The following is a 25788-nucleotide window of genomic DNA, read 5'->3' on the forward strand; positions in this document are numbered from 1 at the left end:
TGAAATTTGATTCTGAGACAAGTTCTAGCAGTTATCTTGTGAAAGATCAGTGTAGGGTCCATACACCCCTAATGAAAGGAAACTTTGATTTTCCAGGATAGGAAAGAGATGATGGCAGGGACAGACGAAGAATAAGATGGAATTGTTGAATACCTAGTGCACGTGGGGTCCTTACAAATGCAAATACAAGATAAGAAAGCCCTGGCTGTTACAGGGGCAAGACTGAAGACATAGTTAAGCAATTTTGAAGGAATGTGTTAAATAAAGATTGCCTTGCAATAACTTCCAAATGCTATTCTGGTCCCCTATGCCTGATCAAAGCTTCTTTTTAAACCAGGCACTGAACATTTTATCTTGGATATAAATCTTTTACTTGTTTTGACATCCTCAAAGATTTTTTTAAAACTTGCCAAAAAAATCTAAATATATAAGAGATTTGTGAGTGCACCTTGAGAGAAATGTATTCTGGATTCAGAACAGCTATTCCAGCCTAAGTAGTCAAGCTGTCATCAAGGAAGGGGCCACAGGTAGTGTCTATTCTGCTGCCCAGAACACACTTTAAGGGTAAACTCTCACCAGGCCTCTAGGCTGCTCTCAAACGAGTGGTCTTCTTCTACAGCCTGCAAAGCCCAAGGGAGCCAAAATGACTGACTCTTGAGTCCCCGGCCAGAAAACTATACAAAATTCACACTCGAAGCCAAAGAAATGCAGTTTCCTCATAGAGCTGGTGTCGAGGGAGCAGTCTTCTCTCAGAGCTTATGATGGAGAAAACCTTCAGCCACTTCGGGTTGGCTGTAGTTCAGCATTTCTCAGTCTCATGCACTTCTTTTTGAAATTTATGGAAATTATAATGCCTGGGCAAGTCAGACTGCAACACACCAGCCACAGTGGCAGGGAGACCAGATCCCAGACGAAATCCAGGATTCTTGGGTATGTCTTTAGGTTTGTTGCTGGTTGGTACAACTGTGCTTTTTCTGATATGCTGGGGTGTGAGAATCACACAAAACCCCTTCTCAGGAAACAGATAAGAAAACTACACCATCCATGCCAGAGGAGCTAATGAACATTCTCAATTCTGAGAAGATGGAGAAATGAGAGTACCCTCAATCTGCAAATGAGAAGAGGGTATTGCTCACCATGTCAGACACATGATCTAGGAATGAAAAGCTTTCAATTCAGAAAGTTATCTAAAAGAGAAAGAAAGAATAGCACAAAGCTAGGGCAGGCGGCACACTTTTCATTTGGGGATTGGGTAGGGGGGATAATCTTTAAGGTGCTTAAAAGGCTGCATTCCGACTACTGGAGATGGGGACAACTATCAGTGAGCAGATAGGTTTTCTAGAACAATGGTTCTGGGCTGAGGGGTTGCCATCATGAGTAATTTGAAATGCCATCTGACATTGCCATCACAGAAAAATGCCATTTCAAAGGAGAAGAGCAGAGTAACCGCGTCCTCACACCACTGCGTTTGTGACTCTGTGTCATGGCCGCACACACCGAAGAGTGACCTGCTGACCATGCTGCCTTCCAGCATGATCTATGGCACTTGGAAACTCACTCTCTGGGCTCTTTGGATTCACACAAAGAGCAATAAGGGTTGATTATTCTGAACATTATATAACAAGTTGCAGCTCCTGCTTATAACCTGCTTTAAAATGTTAGCTCCCTTTATTTTGACAAATAATTCTGGCATCAAGCAATGTGGAGATAAAATACCTAGTACTACCCAGATCTTCCATTCAGCTTTTGAACACCAGATTTTAACTCCCCGATAAATGGGATGAATTTAAACATTTGGAGATATTTTCATGATCACATCTACAATACAATGCAATCCCTATTCTCTCTCTGAATTACTGAATCCTATCCTTCTTAGAAAGACAAAAATATTAGAAGTGACATTTTGGAACTACTCCATGAATATCAGTATTTGAATGGTGTGAGACTACTCTTCCTGACAGTAAAACATATTGTTTTGATCAGTTTTAAAGAAAACTAGATATTTTATTCACAAATCAAGAATGTCTGCTATTTTACAGCAGAATATCACACTGCAAAGGAGAAGGCAAGGTTTAAAAGAATTATCCTTATCACTGAGAATAAATAAATGCATGCTTCACTTCACTAGATAATCTGAACTTTATGACCCTGAGGAGTTTTCAGAATAAAAGTGAGAGAAGTGTTTTGGAATTGAGGGCACTTCCAGCATAAGTAAGTACTAAGGGAGGATTATAGTATTCTACTTTGCATCTCTGAGATATCTCTGGGCCTAAGAAGAGGGCTCCAGCCTCAATAATCAACAGAATGACAAGTTTGCTGACAAACACCTCATCAAGAGGATTTGAAAAAAATTAAAACACCAACAGATGGAATGTGTCTGAATTCTCTCCCTGCTGGTGTGTGTGTCACAGGATATCAGCAGAGTGAACAGGGGAGGCCCCACAGGATCCTGCCAAGAAGGAAAGCTGCAGTGACCCAAATGCACTTCCCTATACGAAAGACTCAAGGTTGATGAATGCCATGTCTCCGCAGCTGGCTTTTGTTGGCTCTTTATATTTCCCTAGGTGCCCTTTCCTCTCCTAAAAAAACCCCAGGAAAATCAGACCATAATTTTGAATCAAAGAAACTTTCCATTTATATTTCCATAAAAACTCTGGTAAATATCATCTGTAGGTTTAAAGAATCAATCCTCCTGTTCCCTGTAATTAAGTGGGAAAATGAATTAGTGAATGTTTCCAAGCATAAGCATTAAAACAATAAATATGCCTCCATGGTGAAGTTTTCCTTTTGGAGGAGAAGAAGTAACAAAATCTAAATTAAATTAAAGTAGTGTTTGGGGAACCAAAGTGGTACTACAGCTCAATAAACTAATGTAATTAGACAACCTAAGAAATTTTTTGTTTCTAATCTCCAGATCTAAAGCATGATCTTTGTAAAGGTTCGAGATCATTGTGTCAGAATCCAATTCAATATTCGAGCTTCTCAAATTCACAGCCAGCAACTCTGCCTTAAAGGTATCGCTTGTCTGATTATCGTGCCAGTCTCTCCATCTCTGAATGGTTTTGTGTGACTTTCAAGTGCAGCAGCCCCGTTTGGAAACTGACAAGTGTTCATTTTGAAATGGAGTCATCAAATGCATGCAGCCTTCAGGAGGCTCCTCTTTTCATGAGAACAAACAAAGGGAAATGTTTTTAGTACAAAATCCCTTTTTAACAAATAAAAAGCCTGTATTGCACTGCAGGGCTGCCCACCTCCACAAAGCCCTGGCTCTTTTTGGTGGCCCTCAGAAGCAAGTTTTTCATTGTATAATTCATCCAGGGATAGAGAGTCTGCTGGGCTAATGAGCTCTCCTGCAGCCTCTTCTCCCGCAGGCGAAACCCAAAAAGCATAGTCTTAAATCAGACAGTGTGAAAGCCAAAAGAGAGAGGGGTAGGGTAAAGGAAAGAAAAAAAAAAAAATGTAGGGTCGAGAAAGCCAAGTTAGCAGTAGGCCAATAATCAAACCTGCATCTGGCTTTAGTGAAGTTGTATGCTTAAAGATTTTCATCCACACAGTCAATTTCTAAGCTTGTTCTTTCATGGCCAAAGTTCTATTTTGAGTATGACACCGTTTGAGCACACCTCCAATAGATATTAATGTAATAGATCATCATGGCAGCTGGCTCTTAAATATACTGATAGCAACCTTGACCAGGAACTGATTAAAAAGGATAGGATTAAGGAGCATTCCCTTTTTGCCAGAAAGTGGAGAATGACATTGGAAACCTGAGGGCTCTGATTCTTGCCCTATTACTAATTTTCCCATGTTTTACACTGTCACTGGTGAGTCCAGCAGACAATATTAGGAAGTTATGTGACAGCATCTAATAAAGTATGTTGGGAGAGAAATCGTAGCTCCCCTTTGCACTGATGATCTTTTGGAGAAATACAGTATTGTGGATTACAGGAGATGGAGGTTGCAAACACTGATGATACCCACGGCAATTCATCATCAGCCTGAGACTTGCCAGTGATCCACAGCTATAAAGGAACAGCGTCCAGGGGGGACAAGGATGGAGGGTCTGCCTTACTCATGTTAGCAAAGATGTTCTAGAAAGGATCACCTGGATTATTTATTGGTTATTCTAAATCTCTGAACACAATTTTAGGACACGGCAGGTCCCCATGCAATGTGAAGACTGGAGGCTATTCTGCCTTTGTAAGTGTCCCTTAGGGTTGCAAGCAAACACCACACACTATGGTTTAGGGTGAAGTTGTGGAATCCAAAAGGCCAGGAGAGTATTAGTAATGTTGGGGTTAACAGAGGCAGCTCATTTTAGAAATTTGGTATTTGAGTTTTTCAACATTATCCAAAGTGGGTTCACCACATTCTTTTTAACAAACTCTTCAGCACAGAGCAGATGGTTTCTCTATTAACAACCATTTGCATTTAACATATTGCAGTGATTTATGTACCACATGCCATTGAGCAAAGCAAAAACATTCAGTAGTGACTAATTAGTTGAGTGTAAAGACACATATCTAAATGTTCAGAGCCCTCCTCTATGTTTTATATTATTATAGTTTACTGTTTCATTTGTATAAAGCACTTAAGTCTGAACTTTGACATCTGTCTTACAATTATGGCAACTATATGGTATAGTATTTTATGGTTCTATTAATGCTTCAGTCATACATTTTTTAAAAATTTAGGTTATCGTTTATATGTCAGAGTTCCCTGAGGTACTCATAAGTCAGTTCTATTTTATTTTTAAATGTTAGAATGTTTTTAATCTACTCCCAAATCCAGCAAAATATTTATTTTCAAAAAGCCCACTAATAGAACATACTCAATATATAATAGAGATGAAAAAAGGTTACTAGTCAAAAAAGGTGATTAACAAAGAGTGACTAATTTTAATTGGGTTTGAATATCATTTATATAATATATAATTTGTTTTATATCATATCTTCTTAACTGTCCACTCTTCTGAGCTGACATAATTTTTTCCTTTACCTGCTAAATCTCTGCTCCAATTCCCTCACGACCCATGGATTTGACTCTGAACTGGATGTGCTTCTTAAGTTGGTGACCCTTGAACCTCACCAGCACACAGGGCTTTTGCTGCCTTTCAAAAACAGATTCCCTGAAGCCAAAGGAAAAACAAAACTAAAGTTGCATCAGCTATTGCATCCTACAGAAAAGAAGTCCCAAAGTCTTTTTTTCTGTCTTAGATGATCCTGAGACATTTTATTCTCCTTTTTGCTGACCAACAGGGTCAATGGACATTGTAATACTGTCACTGTGTGTCAAGGTGACAATGTTAGGACTGTAGGATGAACCAATGAATCTTTTATAACTACAGTCTTCATTCTCAGAAGTCATCCATGCAAAGTGTCAAAGTAGGCCATTCATCATTGGTAAGGATAAATGCCCATCTGTGACCCAGAGGAAATGGGGTATAATATAGCTGCATTTACCCAGGGCTCAAGAAACCAACCTCAGAAAACCTGAACTTACTCTGCTCATTTTGCAATACCTGGTTTTAATTTTCATGGGGATTTCTACCAACAGAGAACTCTAGAAACATGATAGCAATAAATGTAACTTGCTGAAGTCTTTAAAGGGAAAGGAAACAATTAAGACAGATAACTGCATTAACGAAGGTACAGTAGAATATGAATTATATATTAGTATAAACTCAGCAATATAGGAAATACAATCCAACAATATAGGAAGATAGAGTTAGTAAAAGAAGAAAATTATTAATGGTTAATGTTGATAGGTTCAATATATTGCAGTAAGACTAATAAAAATAATTTAAAAAAAAATGCTGCTCTTGAAGTCATAATATTCAATTTCCACTACCATTCCTGGGCCCATGATAATAACCACCATTTATTTAACACGCACTTCCATTTTACACACATTAATAATCTTTAAAACAGCTCACTAACATGGACGGCAATTGTTTCAGTTTATAGATGAGGGGGACTAAGACTCTGAGATATTTAAATTATGCAATTTTTTTCTGAAATCTATCAAGGAACAAGTGAAGGAGTTGGGATTCGAACTCAGGTCTGTCTTGCTTCCAGCTACCCTCTGCTACCTCTCCATGTAAACCATAGTTGGTTAACAAGCATACGTTTCAACTTACTATTTTCTTATTTTAGTTTGTGTCAAAAACTCAACTGTGGTAGTAATTCCCTCTGGCATCTTATTTTGGTAGTAAAATAATACTGGAATTTTTACATGTGCTCTGTTAATAGCAAAATCTAATAGAACAATCAATATCAAGGAAAGGAGCAAATACTCAAATTGCAAAGAAGCCTATTGGTTTAAACTCATCAATGCTAAGCAAGTATACAATGTGTAACCCTGAGAGATATCCTCTGGCTTCTGTGGGACTCTTGTTTTCCATAAATAACATTTATATTTAATGAAAACAGGATTAACTTTGTATTGAAAATTGAGCCTGTCATTCAGTCTGATTAAACAACATGCAGTCTTAGAAATCCACATTTTACTTAATATTTCTGTGTGTCTGGAACTAAGTCTACTGTGAATAAATTTTCTAGATATATTAGGGAAAGGAGAAGGAAAACTTGTCTAAGCGTGTACTGATACTAAAATAGGGCACTAGATATTTTCAATCATTAGATAATATTCAACCATCTTTAACTGATTAACAGTAACAATTTCAGATGGTTTGACCTAATGTATGAAGGTAATCATTTAGAAATAACCTTGATGAAGAAGAGAATATTGGAAGTCTTCCAGAAAGCTTCCTCCATCCCAAAGGTCTTCCTCCTTCTTCCTGCTGTTACCATAGCAACCTTCTACACAACCCTACCACTAAAAAGACCACATTGCTTTATAATTTTCCTTGTGAAGTGGCTATCAACCCATCCAGATGATAGTAACTTGAGGACAGGGACTGTGGCTTTTCATCTTTCTATCTCCAGCAACTGGTACCCTGCTAGGAACTAGCAAGCACTAAATATTTAAGTGCTTACATTTATTTGTAGTATATTTTTCATTTTTCAAAATTCTTGGAAAGGAGGTGAGGTAGGTATTAACACTTCCCATCTTAAAGTTCTTGAATTAGAATCCAGATTTGATTCCCAGTTAAATAATTTTTTTACTCCTTTTTATTATTACCAATTATTGTTCTCACAAAGCTTATAAGTCCACTTATATTTAATTAAACATGACTGATTATCCTCTTCTTTCTTTTCTTTTTTTTTTAATCCTCTTCTTTCTTAAGCCACAAGCATAAACTATGTAAAATGTCTGCATTTCATTAACAAGTTTAATAAAATGGTTACTGCTATTTCCAAATGGACTTCTTCCCTTTTTTGGATTACAGTTTATTTCTGACACTGTCTGCCTATTTTTCATATAAATTTCTGTTTATACATTATGGGATTTTGGTACATTTTACATTCTTTGTGCTGCTGAGGTTAAGAAGGTGGTTGCTACAGTCTCTTTTGACACTAACATTGCATATTTCTCATTTTCAGCCCATTTTACCTCTTCTTCTAAATGAGTCACTCTAGAACACATAAAAGACTGCATTTTAGATTGTGGTCTTCTGACTTCCAAAACTCACAAAGGCTAGAGAGGTAGAAGATCTGTCAGAACCTACTCTATAGCACAGGGAACTCTACTCAATACTCTGTAATGGCCTATGGAGGGAAAGAATTTAAAAAAATAAAGAGTGGATATATGTACATGTACAACTGATTCACTTTGCTGTACACCTAAAACTAACACAACATCGTAAATCAACTACACTCCAATAAAAATTCAAAAATAAATAATCAAAAAGCATTTGAGTGATTCCAGTGATCTGGAGATCTCCCTCAAACACATGCTCTACCCTTTTATTTTTTCTGATCTACAGTTAGCATGAGGTTAGGCAATAAAAAAATACTTTGGAAGTGAATGAGATTTCTCAAATGATCTGATCATCTAGGGTAGGAGTGCAGAAAAATATAGCATGAAGTTAAAGACTTCTCTTCTCAGAAATCTCAAGATTTCCTGAGCAACATCATTTACTGGACTCTTTATTCTACCACTCTATATGTCTATCTTTACGCCAGTACCTTTGTAATAAGTTCTGAAATTAAAAAGTGGAAGACTTTCAGCTTTATTCTTCTTCAAGACTGCTTTGGCTATTTGGTGTCTCTTGAGATTCCACATGAATTTTAGGATAGATTTTTATGTTTCTGAAGAAATTGTCATCAAGATTTTGACAGAAATTACACTGACTATATATATATATATATATATATATATATATATATATATATAGCGCTTTAGGGAGTATTGACATTTTAACAGCTTTCAAGCCATGAATATGAGATTTCTTTTCATTTATACATGTCTTCTTCAATTTCTTCTGGCAATGTTTTGTAGCTTTTCTTGTGTATGTCTTTTACCTTTTTGGTTAAGTTTGTTTCTAAGTATTTTATCCCTTTTGACAGTACTGTAAATGAGATTGTTTTCTTAATTTCCTCTACAAGGCCTCATTTACAAACTGTAAGATGGATTTCATACATTTTAAACTCCTTGGTTATTGAACCCAAGTGACAAATATCGGTTGAAGGTGACTTTGGGACATATGGCGATATTAAAAGTGCGGTTGCTCAGTCATACTGGAGTGGATTGCCAATCCCTTCTCCAGGAGATCTTTCCAACCCAGGGATCGAACCCAAGTCTCCCAATTGCAGGCAGATTCTTTACCATCTGAGACACCAGAGGTAATGATAAGGTAATACTTTGATACTACTATTTCTTGATGGTGGGTAGTCCAAATCTTCTCACAGACTTGTCCTTAACCAGGAAAGGAACTAAGAGTTTTTTGGTCTTAAAAACACCTATCAGACAAATAACAGAAGAAACAATGTGTGTTTGGGTAGGGTGATATTATCCTGAGTATATGCATTACTCTGATATCTGAGGTAGACTAATTTTATTCTCTAACTTCGGACAATTGGTTGAAAAGTGAAGCTTTGCAATTTTAGTGTAATAGATAAAGTAGCATTACCAAAAATATCGTGCTTAGCTCCAGTTCCCTTCTAGTTTTGTGTAAGGAATGCACAAAGCTGGCCACAGGAAGCCTAAGGGGAAAAATCCAGATTCTTAGAATGGTTGGTTTGCCTGAAGCTCAAAAGGATATTCTATACCCATTCAGTTACTCCCTGACTAAGTATTTACAGAATGCCTTCTGTGTGCCAGGTCCAGTCATGGGCACAGAGGGCAGAGCAGTGAGTAAAACACAAGTTCCACCTGGGTCTAAATTTTGGTTATGCAATAGTACCATACTTGGTTAATTCATTTAAGCATTCTGTTCCACATCTGAAAAAGAGGGAGTTAGATTACATTATTTTTATGGTTTCTTTCAGTTCTAAAAGAAATGATTTTGCAATGCTATGACCCTATATTTGGCATATACACTGTCTGTTTAATTCCACTATAGGAGTTCATGAGGCTGTCTCCTCCCAACCTGCCAAATTGCTGACCTCTTAGACTCCCCCATCCCATCATTTCTTGGCCCACCCTACCCCCATCTGTTCCTTGTTCTCAGCAGCCCTGGAGGATCTATAATTACACATGGATGTCACCAATATGTTGTAACAGCCTTGCTTCCCTGATGTTCTAGCAGGACCAAATGAGTAAGAGCAGCCAGGGCAGCCACACAATTCCTAGACAAGACGATATCCCTTGGCTGGATACAATTTTTTTTTACTGGGCTCTCATTTGTTATTCATTAACACTCCTCAAAAGTAGAAGGAAGGCAACCCACATTTAACTAAAATCAGCCTGTGGTTTCAAGAATATCTTCCAGAGTAAGGGAAAAAAAAATAACACTTTAAATATTAATTAATCTTATTTTCCTTTACATATATGACTTTAGTTTATTGCTGTAATTAGAGTTTGAGGAGCTACATCTGAGAGGAAGAGAAATACTCCAGCATCTCTATTTAATCTCTAAAAGGCACCAGATTGTACCTCTTGGCATTTCATTTTTTACATCTTTGCTGACTCTTCCATCACAATTTCTCTAGCTTAAAGACAAAACAAAAATATCCCTATCTATTCCAATAGAATAGTGAATTTCCTATCATTCTTAACAATACACAGAACTCTCCAAGGTTCCAAAAATAAGAGCAACAGTAACCGAAGAAAGGTATTCCCATCAAAGCTAACCTTTCATTAAGATGGTCTCGTTTTCTTCTCTCAATGTAGCAATGATATAGGAAAAATGACAGCTAAAATTAGACTATGTATGAAATATCAATCTGTTCTTAGAAATGCAAATAGTTGAAACACACACAAATTGTTTTCGTTTATTTCCTTATGGCCTAGGAAGACTCTGGTGATATTGGAGATTGAAGAGGCCTTGTTACCCTAACATGAGTTCCATTAACACTAATTCTTTGGGGAACCAGTCAGTTCAGTTGCTCAGTCATGTCTGACTCTTTGCGACTCCATGGACTATAGCACACCAGGCTTCCCTGTCCATCAGCAACTCCCGGAACTTGCTCAAATTCATGTCCATCGAGTCAGTGATGCCATCCAACCATCTCATCCTCTGTCATCCCCTTCTCCTCCTGCCTTCAGCCTTTCCCAGCATTAGGGTCTTTTCCAATGAGTCAGTTCTTTGCATCAGGTGGTCAAAGTATTGGAGTTTCAGCTTCAGCATCAGTCCTTCCAATGAATATTCAGGGCTGATTTCCTTTAAGATTGACTGGTTTGATCTCCTTGCAGTCCAAGAAATTCTCAAGAGTCTTCTACAGCACAACAGTTCAAAAGCATCAATTCTTTGGTGCTCAGCTTTCTTTATAGTCCAATTCTCACATCCATACATGACTACTGGAAAAACCATAGCTTTAACTACACAGACCTTTGCTGGCAAAGTAATGTCTCTGCTTTTTAATGTGCTGTCTAGGTTGGTCATAGCTTTTTTACAAGGAGCAAGAATCTTTTAATTTCAAGAGTCAACTCTACACATGGACATCACCAGACGGTCGATACTGAAATCAGATTGATTATATTCTTTGCAGTCAGAGATGGAGAAGCTCCATACAGTCAGCAAAAACAAGACCAGGAGCTGACTGTGGCTTAGATCATGAACTCCTTATTGCCAAATTCAGACTTAAATTGAAGAAAGTAGTGAAAACCACTAGATCATCTAGGTATGACCTAAATAAAATCCCTTACGGTTATACAGTGGAAGTGAAAAATAGATTCAAAGGATTAGATTTGATAGACAAAGTGCCTGAAGAACTATGGACAGAGGTTTGTGACATTGTACAGGAGGCAGTGATCAAGACCATCCCCAAGAAAAAGAAATGCAAAAAGGCAAAATGGGTGTCTGAGGAGACCTTACAGGTAGCTGAGAAAAGAAGAGAAGCTAAAGGCAAAGGAGAAAAGGAAAGATATACCCATTTGGAAGCAAAGTTTCAAAGAACTGCAAGGAGAGACAAGAAAGTCTTCCTCAGTGATCAATGCAAAGAAATAGATGAAAACAATAGAATGGGAAAGAGTAGAAATCTCTTCAAGAAAATTAGAGACACCAAGGGAACATTTCATGAAAAGATGGGCACAATAAAGGACAGAAATGGTATGGACCTAACAGAAGCAGAAGATATTAAGAAGAGGTGGCAAGGATACATAGAAGGGCTATACAAAAAAGACCTTCATGACCCAGATAACCACAATGGTGTGATCATTCACCTAGAGCCAGACATCCTGGAATGCAAAGTCAAGTGGGCCTTAGGAAATATCACTACGAACAAAGCTAGTGGAGATGATGGAATTCCAATTGAGTTATTTCAAATCCTAAAAGATGATGCTGTGAAAATGCTGAACTCAATATGCCAGCAAATTTGGAAAACTCAGCAGTGGCCACAGGACTGGAAAAGATAATTTTTCATTCAAATCCCAGAGAAAGGCAATGCCAAAGTGTGTTCAAACTACTGCACAATTGCACTAATCTCATGTGCTAGCAAAGCAATGCTCAAAATTCTCAAAGCCAGGCTTCAACAGTATGTGAACTGAGAACTTCCATATATTCAAGCTGGATTTAGAAAAGGCAGAGGAACCAGACATCAAATTGCCTACATCCGTTGGGTCACTGAAAAAGCAAGAGAGTTCCAGAAAAACATCATCTGCTTTATTGATTACGCCAAAGCCTTTAATTGTGTAGATCGCAACAAACTGTGGAAAATTCTTGAAGAGACGGGAATACCAGGCTACCTTACCTGCCTCCCAAGAAATCTGTACGCAGGTCAGGAAGCAATAGTTAGAATTGGACATGGAACAACAGACTGGTTCCAAATTGGGAAAAGAGTAGGTCAAGGCTGTATATTGTCACCCTGCTTATTTAACTTATATTCAGAGTACATTATTCAAAATGCAGGCTGGATGAAGCACAAGCTTGAATCAAGATTGCCAGGAGAAATATCAATAACCTCAGATGTGCAGATGAAACCACCCTTATGGCAGAAATTGAAGAGGAGCTAAAAGGCCTCTTGATGAAGGTGAAAGGGGAGACTGAATAAGCTGCCTTAAAACTCAGCATTCAAAAAACTAAGATCAGGGCATCTGGTTCCATTACTCCATGGCAAATAGATGGGGCACCAATAGAGAGGTTTTTGACTAAGTATTTTGGGAGGCTCTGGTGAAATAAAGTGGAAATGTTCCTTTATTGTAGGATATGTCAGGGTCTCTAATATGCTCACATATTAATATAATATACTGTAATTCTCCTAGAAGGAAATACTGCAAATAACATTTCCCAAGTCTTTGACCATTACATCCTTTATTTGAAGAAAATTTTGAGAAACACAAATCAAGTATAACAATCTCATTTTGAAGATGAGAATACCTTGTTTAAAACCTATTTCTCTTGATCTTCTCAATGTTCCCTTCTGTGTTCAATCACTCAGTCGTGTCTTGTCTTTTGTGACCCCACAGACTGTAGCCCGACAGGCTCTTCTGTCCATGTGATTTTTCAGGCAACTGGAGCATGTTGCTATTTCCTACTCCAGGAGATCTTCCTGACTCAGTGATCAAACCTGCACCTCTCACATCTACATTCTTTACCAATAGTGCCACTCTTTCCTTCTAAAATAAGACAAATAATGATATTGAGATCCTGATGTTTTGTGCCTTGTCCTCTCAACACATTCCCAGCACAATATCAGTTGTTTTAGGCACCAGTCATAGGCAAGAAAAGAGCTGAGACAGTAGCCATCCTAATTATATATCTTAATATTCTGGATTGGGATCTTTGGACCAATGATATCTGTGAGTCTCTTATATCACACATTTTAAACCTAGGCTATTCAACCTTGAGAAAACAAAGATCATGACATCCGTTCCCATCACTTCATGGCAAATAGATGGGGAGACAATGGAAATAGTGACAGATTTTATTTTCTGGGATCCAAAATTACTGCAAACTGTGACTGGAGACATGAAATTAAAAGACACTAGCTCCTTGGAAGAAAAGTTATGACAAATCTGGACAGCATATTAAAAAGCAGAGACATCACTTTGCCAGCAAAGGCCTGTATAGTCAAAGGTACGGTTTTTCCAGTAATCATGTACAGATGTTAGAGGAGGAGCATAAAGAGAGCTAGGTGCTGAACAATTGATGCTTTCAAACTGTGGTGCTGGAGAAGACTCTTGGACAGCAAGGAAATTAAACAGTCAATCCTAAAGGAAACTCAACCCTGAATATTCATTGGAAGGACTGATGCTGAAGCTGAAGCTCCAGTACTTTGGCCACCTGATGCGAAGAGCCAATTCTTTGGAAAAGACCCTGATGCTGGTAAAGACTGAGGGCAAGAGGAGGAAGGGGTGACAGAGGATGAGATGGTTGGATGACATCACTGACTCAATGGACATAAGTTTGAGCAAACTCAGGGAGATGATGAAGGACAGGGAAGCCTGGTGTGCTGCAGTTCATGAGGTAGCTAAGAGTCGGATACAAGTTAGTGACTGAACAACAATTCATTCTTTCAACTTTCTTTTCAAGTGGTTCAGCAATGAACTCATCGGCCAAAACATAAGTAATTTCAAATTTTTGTGTGAAAAATGCCATTGATATTTTGAAAGGGATTACAATGAATCTGTAGATTGCCTTGGGTAGTATGGTCACTTTAATAATAGTGATTCTTCCAATCCAAGAACACAGCACATATTTTCACCTGTTTGTGTTGTCTTCAGTTTCTTTCATCAGCATCTTATAGTCTTTGGAGTAAAGGTCTTTTGCCTTCTTAGGTAGGTTTATTCCTAAGTATTTTATAATTTTTGATGCAATTGTAAATGGGATTGCTTCTTTCACTTTCTTTTACTTCACTGTATATAGAAATGTGACAGGTTTCTGTATATTAATCTTGTGCCCTGCAACTTAACTGAATTCACTGATAAGTTCTAGTGGTTTTCTGGTGGCATTTTTAGGATTTTCTATGTATAGTTTATGACTGGCATCACCGACTCAATGGATATAAGTTTGAGCAAACTCCAGGAGACAGTGAAGGACAGGGAAGCCTATTGTGGTGCAGTTCGTAGAATTGCAGAGTTGGACACAACTTAGTGACTGAACAAAAACAACAACGATGTATAGTATAATGTCTTCTGTAAACAGTGAGTTTTATTTCTTTCTTTCCAATCTGGCTTCCTGTTATTTCTTTTCCTTCACTGATTACTGTGGTTAGGACTTCCAAAATTATGTTGAATAGAAGTGGTGAGAGTGGGCATGCTTGTCTCTTTCCAAATTTTAGAGGAAAATAAAGAACTTTTCACAGAAATAAACAGCTCTTCACCATTGAGTATGATGTTATCTGTGGGTTTGTCATATACGACCTTTATTACATTGAGGGAGACCTCTTTGCTTACCTTCTGGAGAGTTTTTATCACAAATGGATGCTGAATTTTACCAACAGCCTTTTCTTCATCTATTGGAAAGATCATATGATTTTTATCCTTCAATTTGTTAACATGGTATATTACACTGATTGATTTATGGATACTGAAAAATTCTTGCATTTGGGGATAAATTCCACTTGATCATGGCATATAACCCTTTTAATGAATTGTTGGATTCAGTTTGCTAGTATTTTGTTGAGGATTTTTGCATCTATGCTCATCAATGATATTGGCCTGTAATTCTCTTGTTTTGTAATAATTTTGTCTTATTTTGGTATCAGGGTAATGGTGACCTCAAAGAATGAGTTCAGAAGTGTTCCTTCATCTACAGTTTTTTGTAAGAGTTTCAGAAGTTTAGGTGTTAAATCCTCTAAAGAGTTTGGCAGAATTCATCTGTGAAGCCATTGGTCCTGGATTTTTGTTTGCTGGGCATTTTAAAATTACTATTTCAACTGCCTTTCTGGAAATTGATCTGTTGCTATTTTCTACTTTTTTTTTTTTCTGGTTGAGTTTTGGGAGATTGTACCTTTCTAAGAGTTTGTTCATTTCTTTTAGGCTGTCCATTTTTTGGCATATAGTTTTTCATAGCAGACTCTTATGAGTCTTTGTATTTCTGTGGTGTCAGTTGTAACTTCTTTTTCATTTCTGCTTTTATTGATTTGGGACCTCTCCCTTTGGAGACCTGGGTTCGATCTCTGGATTGGGAAGATTCCCTGGAGAAAGGAAAGGCTACCCACTCCAGTGTTCTGGCCTGGACAATTCCTTTGGGGTCACAAAGAATTGGACATGACTGAGCTACTTTCACTTTCCTTTTTTTTCCCTCAGTGAGTCTGGCTAAAAGTTTATCAATTTTGTTTACATTTTTCAAAGAATCAGCTTTTAATAATAGTCCCATTGATCTTTTCTTTTTTTTTTTTTTTGTAGGATCTATTTCATTTATATCTGCTCTGATCTTTATTTCTTTCCTTCTACTAACTTTAGGCTTCATTTGTTCTTCTTTCTCTACTTCCTTTAGGTATAAAGTTAGATTCTTCATTTGATATATTTCTTGTTTCCTGAAGTAAGTTTGTATTGCTATAAAATTCCCTCTTAAAACTGCTTTTTCTGCATCCCACAGGTTTTGAATCATCATATTTTCATTTGTCTCTAGGTATTCTCTAATATTATATTCAAAATAAACTCAAAGTTGATTAAAGATCTAAATGTAAGAATGGATACTATAAAATTCCTAAAAGAAAACACAGGCAGAACATTCTTTCACATAAATCACAGCAATATTTTTTCGGATCCTTCTCATAAAGTAAAGAAAATAAGAGAAAAACAAAACAAATGGGATCTAATTAAACTAAAAGGCTTTGGCACAGCAAAGAAAACCATTGACAAAAAGACAACCTACTAAGCAGAAGAAAATATTAGCAAATGATATGACTTATAAGGGGTTGATATCCAGTATATACAGTTTATATAACTCAACATCAAAAACAACAACCCAGTTTTAAAAAATGGCCAGAAGAACTGAATAGACACTTTTTCAAAAAGGAAATGCAGATGCCTAGCAGGTGCATGAAAAGATGCTCAACACACAAATCACCAGCAAAATGCAAATTAAAATCACAATGAGATATCACCTCACACCTGCCAGAACAGCTCTTATCAAAAAGAACACAAATAACAAATGTTGGTGAGGATGTGGAAAAATGGGAACTCTTGCACGTTGATAATGGGAGTGTAAACTGGTGCAGTCACTGTGGAAAACAGTATGGCGATTTCTCCATATACTAAGAACAGCACTACCTTATTACCCAGCAATTCTACTCCTAAGTATGTACCTGCAAAAAGCAAAAACACTAATTTGAAAAGATACCTAACAGCATTATTTAGAATTGCCAAGATATGGAAGCAATCTAAGTGTCCACCCACAGATGAATGGATAAAAAGAATGTGGTATACTTGTATAATTGAATACATTCAGTCATAAAAAAGAATGAACTCTTGCCATTTGTAGTAACATGAATGAAACTGGAGGGCATTATGCTAGTGTAGTAAATAAGACAAAGAAAGATACTATATGATATTACTTAAATGTGGAATTAAAAATTACAACAAACTAATGAATAAAACAAAAAAGTAGACTCACAGATATAGAGAACAAACTAGTGGTTACCAGTGGGGTGGAGGCAACATATGGGTGGGGGAGTGGGAAATACAAAGTATTGGGTATAAGATAGTGGCAAGAATGCATTATATAACATGAGGAATATACCAATATTTTGTAATAAGTATAAATGGAAAGTAACCTTTAAGATTTTATTAAAATTTTTAAATAAAAAAGCAAAAAAATTCCTTTGCCACTAATTGTTGATCTTGTTTAGATATAGTTTTCTAGTTTTCTTACCTATAAAAAGGAGGCAGAAATAGCAATCATGAATTTATACACAGCACAGTTAATTCTGATTATGCTAACATTTTTTATTCTAAAAGTGGCTTAATGAATTGGAGTTTATATGACTACAAAATCAATATATCTATCCACACAGTCAAATTACTGTGATTAAAAACCAGGACCTTAACACTTTTGTTCTTATATTTGGAGAATGAATGGAAATAATGTCTCTACTGAATCATTGGTCACACAGGTCCATAAAATCTCTTACACTAAATATCAACCAGTGGCCACGAAGTCCTAATGTGTTATGAAATACCTTTGATCCTAGGGACAAAAAAATCGAGACCTTCCAAAGAAGACAACCACTGAATTAGAATAAAAAACATGGGTTCTGAAGCTGGACAGAAAAGCTAAGTGTATGTCTATTTCCCACTGATTGGTCATATAGATGGAGCCAGAACATAACTTCCTATAAAAATGCTCAATTAAGTGAGGGAGGAAAAATATCCTTTTGTTTCTTATAAAGGAGACATCTTCCCTTTAACGATCCACTAGTTTAAAAATATCTCTAGCACTGGGAAGTTAGGATAAAGAGACAAGCTCCTAAACAGGGTTGTTTTTCTGCACACTAATGAAGTTCATAATTTAATTGGAGAAATTATTAGACATATTCTCTCCTTATAATGGTACAAATCTCAAAGGAAAATGAGCTGCTTATACATATAATCTCTTTATAATTCAAGAAATCCTCAAGGATTTAAAAAATATACTCTGAATCAGAATGGCACTCTGTTGTCCACTTAACGTGGATTCATACCATAAACCTTTATTTTAAGCATTTCCACTGCAGTTAAGTAGCAACGCTTTGTATTGTTTTTTATTTTTAAGTATGGTTATTAAGTTTTTCATCTGAATGCTCTCATTTATTGAATTTTGTTTTCTTTTGAAAAGAAGAGGAAATTAAAATGAAAGTTTTGGGATGATATTGGCAAATGTACAAAAGAGGCAGCACACATCCACTACAGTTCCAGAAGACAGAATGTGGACTTATATAGAAGTTAAAAGGAAAATTTGATTGCTCTCAACTGAAAGATAAACTTTGTTAAATAAACTAAGGTAGTTGGCTATTTCCAAGTTTATCCATTAATGTTTGTGTATTGTTTCAGTGTTTGATGATGTCTATTAAGTGGAAGTAGTTGCAGGTATTAAAGGTCTATGGAAAATATGAGAAAAATTAATATTGAGAAAATTAAGTTCATTTATTTTCTCCCTCAGAAAATGAGCAAATATCATAATTTTGTTTTAGCTGTAAAACACTTAGATCTAATACAATATGACAAATTAGCCCAATTACACATTATAAAGTTGGTAAAATGAAATAAGAAGTTCAGATAAATACACTGCAATCTGGTGTAATGAAATGCAAGTTTCCTTCACTATCTGAAAACAGGGCATTTCTGAGAAACCTTTCATAAGCTAAAAGGTTTAAAATGAAGAAGTAATTACCTTAGGACACATCTTGCTAACAGATGCATGGAATAAACTGAGATAGAGCACAGAAACTCACAGACCCAGATCAAAACGGTGGAGTCTTGATCCTGAGATGCTGAGTGTAGTTTCCAGGGAAGGGGCCTGATGCAGCTCTCACCAGGCCGCTCATGGAGCATGCTGCCTCCAAAAGGGCTTGCTGTGGAACAATCCCTAAACGCTATTTTTGCTTTTCTCATTCTTAAATAAAGGTAAAAATCCTCTTCAGATTCCTTTTGGTTAGCAAAAACAGATATTAACATAGATCTTCTGTAAAAAGCAAAGTGGGGATAACTGTACTGGGTCACAAGTCTTGGAGAGGTGGCTTCCAGAACATTCTAAGAAGGATACAGCCACAAGACTTATTGGTTCATTATTGCCATTTAAAGATGGGTTTTGGAGGGGAGGATATTCTGGGTCTTCTATGTCTACTGAGCTTGCTTCAGGCTAGTGTGGCTACAAAAGCATGATAGAAAATATGAAGTTTGTAAATAGCAACCTGATTTTGCTACTTTATCATGTATGGGATGTTTAAAAGAAAGTTATGGAACTTGTCTGGTCCTCAGTTTCCTCATCTGTAAGATAGAATTAATGGCACCTGCCTCACAGGCTACTTGTAAGGATTAAAGGAAAGAAGGTATCTGATAAGAATCTTATAACCTGCATGCTATACAAATGTAAAGGCATACTGCTTAAATATTAACAGGGGAATTAACTCATTCCCCTCTTTTCTGATTTCCTTCTATTTCTCAGAGTTTTTCTTAATTTCTTTTAAAAATTATCTCTTGGGGCTTCCCTGGTGGTCCAGTGGCTAGGACTTCGAGCTCCCAATGCAGGAGGCCTGGGTTCAATCTCTGATCAGGGAACTAGATCCCACATGCCACAACTAAGAATTTGCATGCTAAGACTAGGACCTGGTACAGCCATATAAGTAAATAAATAAACAAATAAATATTTTTTAAAAAATTACCTCTTAAATGATAGTACTCCAGGGAGTTCTGTAAATGTTCTATAAATGATGATGGTGATGGTTTAGTCACTAGGTCGTGTCTGACTTGTGCAACCTCATGGACTGTAGCCCGCCAGGCTCCTCTGTCCATGGGATTTCCCAGGCAAGAATATTGGAGTGGGTTGCCACTTCCGTCTCCAGGGGATCTTCCCAATTCAGGGATCGAACCTGTGTCTCCCGCATTGGCAGGTGAATTCTTTACCACTGATCTGCCTGGGAAGCCCTTATAAAAGTCATTTATAGTTATAAGGGAAAACACTTATCATATCAGTGTCGTCCTTTCCCTAAACTTCAACCATCACATGTAAAGTGATAATTTTCAAACCTACATTTCTAATGCAAACCTCTCTCTGGGACACCAGGGCAATATTTGCAAATTCTTTACTGGAATCTCCACTTGGATCTCTACTAAAGTCTTTCCTTCTTTGAAATCTGATTGGTTGCCAAGTCCTATAGACTTTGTAAGCAAATATTAAGCCCTTATGCTCTGATGGCTTTTTATGGAATTTGGAGAACTTTCACAGACTCCATTTGCGCATCAAGACTTGCAGTTACAGTTGCTCCACAATCAAGCAACGTTACCGTTCTCCTTGTCTCACTCTGTATTTCCTTGTTAATACAGCCATACTGCATCATCCCTTAACACCATTGCCTTGAATGCTTCTCACCTATACTTAGTTGATATATTAGAACCCATATAATCTTAGATTTCTTGTGACATGGAGAACTCAGATACCCAGCTGCAGGAATCCTTCAAGGTTTTTGGAGATGCTAAAGGTCCTCAGGAAGAAGACGAAGAATGTCCCCCAGGATTTGTCCACCCCACAAATTCCTCACTAAATGGAGTTCCTCAACATGCTTTGTTGTTGTAAAGCATAATTTGTAACCTAGGATATTCATTCTGCACTGGCTGCTTGGCATTCTAAGGCACATATTCAAGATACCACGCAAGTGTTATCCTCATCAAAGCTTTTGCTAGGCTGCCCAGATTGTTAGTATTTCTTGCTCTGTTTCCAGGGCACTTTACACATTCACACAATAAAAGCATTTAACCCAAACTGTCATCATGTTTTGTTCCATGTCTGGTCCCCTTCTGGATATCAGTTCCTTGAAGGCATTGACTCTGCCTTCTGCATCTCTGTATAGCCACCGTCTAAACCAGTATCTGTCCCAGGGCAGAGGTAAAGTCTTTTCGGGTAACAAAAGAAGAAAGGTATTATAAAAGCAGAGTCTGTTAAGCAGTATCAAAGTCCAATAATAATTAGGACTAACTGGGAAGAATGGACAAATGCCAGGCCAAACGTGTCAAAAGCACCCTTCAGGATGCCTCTCACAGGAGAGGTGAAGAGTAAATATTTTAGTGGACTTATTCAAATTGCAGCTAGGAAAAAGAGTAGGAAAATTTGTAGGGTAAATGTCAGTCTTTTATAATTGGCAGAGCACTTTTGTATTACATGTGTTTTCCAAATTATTTGAAAAAAAAAAAACAACTGAAGAATGCTTAGGTGCTTTTATACTTTTAAGTTTCCACAGGTGTTTCTACTTACCTAATATCACATGTTTGTGCACTAACCATTTGAAAACCTTGCTTCAAGAAAGTGAGTTTCAACCACACTTTGTCCCAGTTAGAGCAAATACCACAGCAGTCATATTTTATAGTGAGGGCTTACGAGTATATCTTATTCTTTCTGAGGTTAGAGTAAAGGGGGGCCTTTCTCACTCCTGACACCTAAAGAGAATACTTCTGCCCCTGGACTCTCCCAGCTCCTGAGACTAGGCAGGGAGGCTGTGGTTCTAAGCTGGGGCATCAGTGAAGGGCAGGAAGGACCCAAAACTGTGTAGAAGTGGAGCTTCTGTGCTAGTGCTTCCTGGCTCCTTTCTTAAAGATAGACGGAGGCATAGAGGGCAAAGTCAATCCTGTAAATAGTAACTGACAGCCAACTGCCTGTAGAGAGCTTGCGTAGGCCCTGAAGGTGTTAAGAAATGAGTAAACACCACTGAGAAAAAAATATTGATAATTACGTTTAGGAATATTGTGTAATAAGGTAAGTAATGGAGATGTTCATTAGTGTTTTCTACCACTGAGAAAAGTTCTTACAATCCTATGCTAAATCTTCTAGAGGTTGAAAAAATTTTTTCTATTATCTTATATATGATATATTGCTGACAACATATCTTACAAAACAATGAACACATTGTCCAGTGATCATCGATCTTTCAGACGGGACAATTATTACAGTAAATCACATTACTTCCTTGAAGCTCTTCACCTCAAAGAAACAATAATATTGAATTTATATTCTATAAAGTCTAATCTATGTGAGAAATATAATGTTTACTTTTTGATTAATTTAAATCTGTAAACTTTAGACAGAAACAAAACACTTAAAAAGCAGAACTTCCAATTGTGTAACTAAGAATACATTTTGGACATTATCTGTATTTAACAGCCTGGGCATTTAACTCTCTGTCTGTATAAAAAAGATGTTCAGAACAAACATCTTCTCTTCACTTTTCCTCTCACCCCTCATCTGGGTAGATTTTATTTATGCATTAGATGACCTTTTTGGCCATTAGAACCATCTTGCTTCAGCAGTTAATTAACACAAGTACCATAATTTAATACAGTTAATGCTACTTGATGCCCTTTAATGTACTTTCCATTAGTAATATTATTGTAGTATTACCCTGTAAATTAAAATGAGATCAAGACTAAGAGAGCCACTCTTTAATTAAGGTACTGGCACACTCACTCCTCTATTATTCACTAGAGAAAATCACCCTGATTTACTGAAGCAGGACATCCATAAGTCAGAATTAGTCCATGAAGATTATTAGGTTTATTGAACAATGTAAGTAACACAGAATCACTAAGAATGCCAACAGCCATGCGTCTTCTTTTTCCTCCATTATCTTAATAAATTACACAATAAGATGGAGTAAACGGAAGCCAAAAAAGTGTGGGCAAAAGAGGAATAAAATTTTTATGATGTGATTATACTTGTCACCAGTGAAACTGGTATCAGATGTGTCACATACTAAAAAAGAACATAAATGCTACACTGGTTTAGTAACAATCAAAACACCATTTTTTACAGAAAATTATACTAGCCAGTATAAAACATAAAGGCTATATGCACACGTGCACAGGAAGTGGAGAAATGGAGGTCATAGTCTTCAGTCAATTCGAACAAAGACACTCCACTGTCTTTGTTTCATAGCTTAATATTTCAAGCAGAAAAAACCTGTAGTATTATGTGTCCACTATTGTAAGGAAATCTACCCATTTTCCCCAGACAACTCATGTCAATTCTCACATTATGGTGGGGGTGGAGGTGGAATGACAGATAGAAAAATATTTATTATCATGATCAGACACAGACATGTAAAAGTAAGTTAAACGTTGCAATCACATCAAGGCTGGAGAAGAGTGGGCTGAGGGAAGCAAAGACTTCAGTTATATTTTGGAAAGTTTGTATTTATAATATTCTTGAAAAGAAACTTTTAGAACTTTATTTTAGAGATGATCAATTAATGTTCAATCCCTCTATAGATTATTTACTATGCAGGAAGAAGAAAACTCAGGATTTTAACCCAATGGGAAGTTTCTACTCTATCAGTTTCTTTGCTGAAAGGGCTGTGAACCAGGCAACAACATAACAGTCCCCTTTGGTGGCTCCATCTTCCTTATATAACTTAGAAGCTGGAGACACGCCTGAGCCATCAGGCCTTAGCTCTTTAGTCCCTCCTCTAAGACTAAAAATACCCCAGCCATCTGGTGCCTAGCACAGTACATGCCAGCATCAGTTTTGCCCTGAGGAATTTGGACAGAGTTTGGAAGTGACAGAGTGGAACCTAATGGAAGGGGCTCACCTCTATTGGACCTTTCTCTTTAGCCCAGCTGCTTCCTTACCAGCTTACAGTTGACTGGTGAACAGGAAAAGATAGAGGAGGTGAGTTCCAGAGAAGAGAGGAGGGCTCCTCCAAACTCCTCAGAACCACTGAAATGCATTGAAGACAGTACTAGGATGAGGGCTAAAAGATAACTGATAAATCTGATGGGATTCTACACTTCTACCATGGCACCTTTAAGTGACAGTATGTTTGACCGCAGTAAAGAATACACAAAAGTGCCTTTAGCTTTAAAATATACTTTACACTCTCTTGACTACTCAGAGGAAACAAAAACAAATATCTAATGACAGAAATAAGGCCCAACAATGGTTATTTCCTAGCCAAAGAACATCACAAGACTGCCTTTTTTATAAGTGCAAAATGAGAGTTTTAGAGAAATTGGACTGTAAAGATTTTGGCTTAGATTAAGGAGTTCTCAAACTGTAAGTAAACTGACCTAGGTGATTCTACTTAACAATATAGATCATACTGGGATTCAAATTTAATTTTGCAATTATTCTTGTAGATAAACAGAATACCTGTTACTTTGTTATGGTTTGCTATTATTAACAATATCAACATCAACTATTTTTATATATTACATGTTCCCAAGAATAAGATACTGGAAACTGATATTGTGCTAAAATATTCACAAGTACAATAGCTGCTTTTTATTATAAATCACAAGCTCATATTTAAGGTCAGAGCTCCACACTGCTCTCTCATTATACCCTGGTAATATATGAACCCTAGAACCCACAAGCTCAATATTGAACCACTGCATATTTCTTTCAGAATATTTCAGATATTGCTCTAGAGATAACTTCACCAAACTTCACCAAGCCTTGGTTAAAGAGGCTTTTTAAAGAGGCTCCATTACTAAAGACTCGACTCTTCCATGAGAAACGTGAAGCTAGAACAAAGCTGAGAATAGGTGGCCATCAGTTCCTGCTACCCTCCATAAGTAAGATTCCATACGGTAAAATTCTTTTGCCACTGTACTGAGTTCATGCCCACCACCTCATTCTGTATGCCCACTATGGCCCTCACTTAGCAGCAGTGACCACTTCTTCTAGTGCACAAGTGTATAAGCACTATCACTAAAGGTGGGTTGAGACAACTCTCTGAAAGCCCAGGGAGTCTCAACACTTCTCTAGTCTCTGAGGACTAGGCTGCCATAAGAGATGCTGGAAGCCAGTAAACTTAATGAATCCTGACTTGTTGTTTAGCTAAACATACACAATATATGCACTGTTTACATATATGATTAAATAAACCTACACAGTTAACTAAAGCTACATGATATATGTACTGTTTGTATTCTTATTGTCATATATTTGATTTAAAGCTCTATTGGCATTTTTAGAATGATTTTTGCTCTGCTTCACATTTCCATTTTTCCCCCCATTGTGCTCTGTATTCCACTCTTATATTTAGTTTTCCTACCTCATCATCCCAAGCTTCAACTCCCATCAGCTGGTTATTCTGGTAATATGCCACACAAAAATTAGGTTGAAAATCTCTGTTGGTGGTCTTGGTTCTCATTATTCAAGTTTTTTATTTAAATGTCTTCAAAGTCCTTGGAAACCTACTCAACTGTGTCTCTGGTATATTATCAAAACAAAGATATACCTGACTGTGAGCATTAATGCATTTGAACTTTGGTCAGTCTGTAATTGACCGACAAAATGAAGACAGCCTGACTCATATTTTAAATGACAGCTTATTGTTTTAAGATAATAACATCCAAAACCCTGAAAAGTAAAGCTTTCCCCTCTTTAACAAATGCAATGTTTCCTAAATGCTTTTGGTTCTGATTTAATAAATGTAAAGAGATATAATTTTCATTTTCAGAACTTTTTTAATACTATGTAACAAAACATAAACAGAGAGTGGCACCATGCTGAAACCCTCTCTTGAATTCAAAAACAATAGTAAGATGTATTTCCTGTTTTTCAGTTCCTTTTACAGAGACGCTGGCTTTGTTGCCCTGGCTTCCTTGCCTTAAGGACTTAAACCACCCCCTGACCTAGAGAGTTCCTTGGTC

The 25788-nt window shown here is 37.0% G+C and overlaps 1 protein-coding gene across 4 annotated transcripts in view; it reads right to left on the reverse strand.

Moving 5' to 3' along the window:
- The window catches only part of NTNG1 (netrin G1), a 364236-nt gene that overhangs the window by 142626 nt on the left and 195822 nt on the right, over positions 1 to 25788 (reverse strand). The window lies entirely within an intron of this gene.

Source organism: Cervus elaphus, chromosome 20, assembly GCF_910594005.1.
Source record: "Cervus elaphus chromosome 20, mCerEla1.1, whole genome shotgun sequence".
NCBI lineage: Eukaryota > Metazoa > Chordata > Mammalia > Artiodactyla > Cervidae > Cervus > Cervus elaphus.